We start from the raw sequence: 6,000 nt of genomic DNA, 5'->3' as shown, positions 1-6,000 counted from the left end.
AAAGCCCGCACAAGCCTCGACACATACACACAATACCAATACACAACCAAATACCAACACCTTCTCCTCCACACCATTCACAGCTGTTGGTCGGTCTTGGGGATATCCTGGTGCACCAGCGGGGGAGGGTGTCTGATGGGGCAGGTGGGGCGGTGGGGGGCAGGGAGGGGGCCCAGCTGGTAGGTGGAGGGGTCTGTGTGGTGCGAGCTGTGGGAGGGTAGGGGATGGATTTGTGCTGTGAGAGGAGGAGAGGGGGGTTGTGGACAGGGGGCGATTGGGTTGTAGGGATGGGGACTGGGTCTGGGAGGGATGTGGGAGGAGGGAGAGGCTATAGGGGACTTGGATCGGGGACTTGGGTCAATGGCATGACTGTGGCGGTTGGGTTGGGAGGGGCAGCACCATGGCCGCCCCCAGGGGGACACAGCATGGCTGTGGGGGCTGTAGGGAGGGGAGGGGTCTGTGGGGTGGGGCGGCTGCAGCCTGGCTTGGGGCAAGGAGGACAGTCGGGGGGGAACTGTGGAGGGGCTCAGCCACACTGGGGCCTGGGGGCTGGTGGGGAGGGGCAGTGGGGTGGCAGCCGGCCATGGCTGTGGGTTGGTCTTGGGGCATCTCAGGTGGGGGGCCCCAGCGGGGACAGGGGCTCTGGCAGTGCCCCCGGGGAGAGAAGGGGAGACCTGCCCCCCAGGGAGCTGCTCCCGGGGCAGCCTGTGCGGGGCGGGGGGGCCCAGGCTGCTCCCAGCGGGGGGGCTGTGAGTCCCTGCCTCGGGCAGAGGGAAGCTGCGGCAGCTCCCTGGGGTTGGGGGGCAGCGACATATGGGGAGCGGGGGACAGAAGGGGGGCCGGGGGCTCTGAGCTGCTCCGCCCAGCCTCGAGCTCCAGAGAGCCCCCGGCCCCGCCCCTGGTGTTCCCCCCCCCGCAGCCTCCGCTCCCGGCGCGGCTGGCCCATGCTCCGGGCAGCGGCCCCCAGCCCCCAGGGCTCCAGGCAGCGCGGTCAGGGGGCAGAGAGCAGGGGAGGGGTGGGGTAGGGGGCAGAGGACTTCGGGGGGTGGCCAGGGGCTGGGGGGCGGATGGGGTCGGGGCGGTCAGAGGGCGGGGAACAGGGTGTTGACTGGGGGCAGGAGGTCCCGGAGCGGTCAGGGAGAAGGGGCGGTTGGATGGGGCAGGGGGTCCAGGGGGCAGGCAGGAAGCAGAGGAGGGGGTGGATGGGGCGGTGGGGGGCAGTCAGGGGTGGGAGTTCCAGGGGTGGTCAGAGGGCAGGGAGAAGGGGTGGTTGGAGGGGGCAGGGGTCTTGGGGGGCAGGCAGGAAGGAGAGGGGGGTTGGATGGGGTGGTGGGGGGCTGTTAGCGGCGGAGGGATCTGGGTCTCCTCAGGGAACAGAGGGGTTGGATGGAGCCGGAATCCCGGGGCCGCCGTCAGGGGGTGAGAAGCGGGGGTCGGATGGGGGCGGGGGCCGGGCTATGCCTTGCTGTTTGAGGAGGCACAGCCTCCCCTAACTGTCCCTCCCTACAATTTCTGAAACCCGATCAGGCCAAAAGATTGCCTACCCCTGACTTAGGGCCTGATTTATGCAAAGACCCATTGGGAGTGTGTGAACATTGCCCCATTTCTGAAACTGGAAACAACCCCCTGGACAGCGCTGGGAAAACAGAGCAGAGCACTGGAGCCTGAACCCCCTCATCAGAGACTGCGATGAAATCATCTCAGGCATTGGCATCCTGACAGCAGGATTATCTGGCTGTGTCGACTCTCTCCTCAGGCCCTGCGCGACCAGCACCCCTAGCCAATGCCTGAGATGACGGGGCATCCAGGATTTCCAGATTTATGGATCTTGGGTAGCAGATAGAAGACCCCTGGTCGGGGTTCCAGGGGCGGGTCTGTGCAGATTTGTTCTTGTGCTTTTTCAGGGAGTGTCTTGAGCAGATGGTGTAGTTTCTCTTGATCACCCTGAGTGGGATCAGAGGGGAATGGGCTGTAGGATGTGGAGTTGGAGAGCTGCGTAGCAGCCTCTTGTTCATATTCCAACCTATTCATGAAGATGACAGCACCTCCGTTGTCAGCCTTTTTGATTCTGATGTCCGAGTTGTTCCTGAGGCTGTGGAGGGTGTTGTGTTCTGCACGGCTGAGGTTATGGACCAAGTGATGCTGCTTTTCGACCACTTCAGCCCGTGCTTGTCGGCTGAAGCACTCGAGTTGAAGTCCAGTCTACTGTTTCGACCTTCAGGCAGAATCCTTCTTTTTGTCGTGTTGGTCAGAAGGTCTCTGTGGATTACTGTGTTCTTCAGAGGTGTGTTAGAATTATTCCTTCCTTCGGAGACGTGGAAAGTCGCATTCCAGGTCACCGCAGAACTGTATCATGTTGGTGGGGGTGGAGGGGCAGAAGGAGAGGCCACACAAGACACCCACTTCCTGGACACTACAGTGCTAATAAGCAATGTTCACATAAACACCACCCTATCCTGGACCGCTATACTTACCTACATGCCTCCAGCTTTCACCCAGACCACATCACACGATCCGTTGTCTTCAGCCAAGCTCTAAGATACAACCACATTTGCTCCAATCCCTCAGAAAGAGACAAACACCTCCAGGAGCTCTATCAAGCATTCTTCAAACTACAATCCCCACCTGCTGAAAGGAAGAATACCCAGAAGTCACCTACTCCAGGACAGGCCCAACAAAGAAAGGAACAGAACTCCACCAGCCATCACCTTCAGCCCCCAACTAAAAGATCTCCAGGGCATGATCAAGGATCTACAATCTATTCTGAAGGGTGATCCCTCAATCTCACAGATCTTGGGAGACAGGCCAGTCCTCGCTTACAGACAGCCCCCCAACCTGAAGCAAATACTCACCAGCAACCACACAACAAAAACACTAACCCAGGAACCTATCCTTGCAACAAACCCATTGCCAACTCTGTCCACATATCTAGTCTAGGGACACCATCCTAGGACCTAATCACATCAGCCACACCATCAAATGTGCCCAAATACATTTGTTAGTCTCTAAGGTGCCAGAACTACTCCTCGTTTTGTTTTTTTGTTTGTTTTGTTTGTTTGTTTTGCTGATACAGACTACCATGGCTCCCACTCTGAACTAAATGATTGCATCTCTCCCCAAAATAGATCTGTAAGCACAAAGAACACCATAGAGACCAGGCCTGTAAACGTTAGGAAACATCAGAGTTAAGGTATACTGCGTGAAGTATACATACTTCACGCAGTGCTGTTGTCCATGTGTGTTATGATACAGACTCACAAATGTGGCATTGGGGTCAATTCCCTGCCCCCCACACCATCAATTTCCTCCAGACTCCCAAGGGAAGTGGTGCTTCCTCCATCCCTTGATGAGATTACTTTCTCGAGTCTGCTTTGGTCCAAAACTCGCTACTGCGCCATGCAGGAGGCCTGTGATGTGTAGGGGGGGCAGATGAGATGATCTAACAGTCTCTTCTGGCCTTCAAGTCTCCAAATCCTCCAAAACAGAGTGCAGCACATTGAGCATCCTCTGATGGTTCCACGTGTGGCCTGCTTGAACCCTTGCACGACCACTGAGTGTGTGGGGGTGACCCAGGGGGAGCAGCTCAAACACGCACAGGAGCCGGCTCGGGGCAGGACATGAGCCCTTCAGGGCAGGGGTGGGGGTGGCAGTGACATGACAAGAGCCTTTTGCAGCACTCATCTGATTGGTGAAAGGAGGTTGGGAGGCGGTGACCTCACAGAGAGTCCATGACAATGGCCAGGGAGGACAAGCTGCAGGGCAGGGGGATCTCAGAGACCCCCGGGGCTTTGCTGCAGGGAGTCGCCTTCTTGAGGTGTCTCCTTGAGGACTGAGAGAGAATTCAGGGTTACGTATATGAGCGCGAGGTGGAGCCTCTATGGAGTTTTCTCCTTTCCCACTGGTAATTGAGCGAGAAGACAGATGTCCCTGTGGAGAAGGCAAGAGCCCCAGAGAGGTTTGGTACCAAGGCAGCCTGATCCACCCGGTGCTGGCCAAATTCTCGGCATGGAAAACAGGAGGTTAAGGTGGGACAGTTTTCCCCCAGGTAGGCCTTTGTCCCTTCGAGTCCTTGGGGTTTGTCTTTTTTGGTTTCCCTTTTCCTGGTTCCCTCCCTCCACTGGCAAGGAGGGGGCTGCTCTGTAGCCCTCATGGTGGGAGGCCTCCCAAAGAGATGGGACAGGAAGCGTGCTCTGAGAGTGATCCCCACTGGTGACCTGAGCCATCCCTGGGCCATCTGGGGAACTCTCAGCCCACCGCCAGAGTCTCCATGCTGATTGGCTGAGCAGGGGGTCTCGTGGCAGGGAGGAGACTCAGGACTTTGTTGTTCTCGTTTAAGGCCCAGCAAATAAGCCAGAACCAATCATCTGCTTGGTGAATTGTTCTCCTTCTCGCTGCTGATTGTCTCTGAGCCGTCCCTGGTTCTCCCTGGTGTTCTCGTGCTTCTGAAACACTTGCTGAAGAATCAGTGTGAATGGTTGTTGGTCTGTAGCTCATTGCAGGTCACTTTATTCTGATCATTCAGTGTGTGAAACTCCAGACTGATCATAGAATCATAGACTATCAGGGTTGGAAGGGACCTCAGGAGGTCATCTAGTCCAACCGCCTGCTCAAAGCAGGACCAATCCCCAACTAAATCATCCCAGCCAGGGCTTTGTCAAGACTGACCTTAAAAACTTCTAAGGAAGGAGATTCCACCAACTCCCTAGGTAACGTGTTCCAGTGTTTCACCATCTTCCCAGTGAAAAAGTTTTTCCTAATATCCAACCTAAACCTCCCCCACTGCAACTTGAGACCATTACTCCTTGTAATGTCATCAGCTACCACTGAGAACAGTCTAGATCCATCCTCTTTGGAACCCCTCTCAGGTAGTTGAAAACAGCTATCAAATCCCCCTCATTCTTCTCTTCCTTAGACTAAACAATCCCAGTTCCCTCAGCCTCTCCTCATAAGTCATGTGCTCCAGTCCGCTAATCATTTTTGTTGCCCTCCGCTGGACTCTTTCCAATTTTTCCACATCCTTCTTGTAGTGTGGGGCCCAAAACTGGACACAGTACTCCAGATGAGGCCTCACCAATGTAAAATAGAGGGGAACGATCACGTCCCTTGATCTGCTGGCAATGCCCCTACATGTGCATCCCAAAATGCCATTGGCCTTCTTGGCAACAAGGGCACACTGTTGACTCATATCCAGCTTCTCGTCCACTGTAACCCCAGGTCCTTTTCTGCAGAACCGCTGCCTAGCAATTCGGTCCCTAGTCTGTAGCAGTGCATGGGATTCTTCTGTCCTAAGTGCAGGACTCTGCACTTGTCCTTGTTGAACCTCATCAGATTTCTTTTGGCCCAATCCTCTAATTTGTCTAGGGCCCTCTGTATCCTATCCCTACCCTCCAGTGTATCTACCTCTCCTCCCAGTTTAGTGTCATCTGCAAACTTGCTGAGGGTGCAGTCCACGCCATCCTCCAGATCATTAATGAAGATATTGAACAAAACTGGCCCCAGGACCGACCCTGGGGGCACTCCACTAGATACCAGCTGCCAACTAGACATGGAGCCATTGATCACTAACTGTTGAGCCCGACAATCTAGCCAGCTTTCTATCCACCTTATAGTCCATTCATCCAGCCCATACATCTTTAACTTGCTGGCAAGAATACTGTGGGAGACCATGTCAAAAGCTTTGCTAAAGTCAAGGAACAACACGTCCACTGCTTTCCCCTCATCCACAGAGCCAGATATCTCGTCATAGAATGATGATTAGTTTGAAAGTCAGGACACCCGGGTCCTGTTCCCAACTCTATCCCGAAAGGTTGTTTGATGGAAGACAAGGCCCTTTCCCTTTCTCAGCCTTCGTTTCTCCCTCTGTCAGTTCGAGAACAATCCTCTCACACCTGCCTCCTGGGGGGGGGAGGCTGGGGATCTGTGGGGACCTGTTTGAGCGCGTCACTCATAGCAGTGTATCGTAGGAGGTGTCCTATCGTGTTGAGTCATCCCAGAGGACGA

Source organism: Natator depressus, chromosome 27 (assembly GCF_965152275.1).
Source record: "Natator depressus isolate rNatDep1 chromosome 27, rNatDep2.hap1, whole genome shotgun sequence".
Taxonomy (NCBI): domain Eukaryota; kingdom Metazoa; phylum Chordata; order Testudines; family Cheloniidae; genus Natator; species Natator depressus.
The sequence above is the reverse complement of the archived record's forward strand: the minus strand, read 5'-3'. Positions refer to the sequence as shown.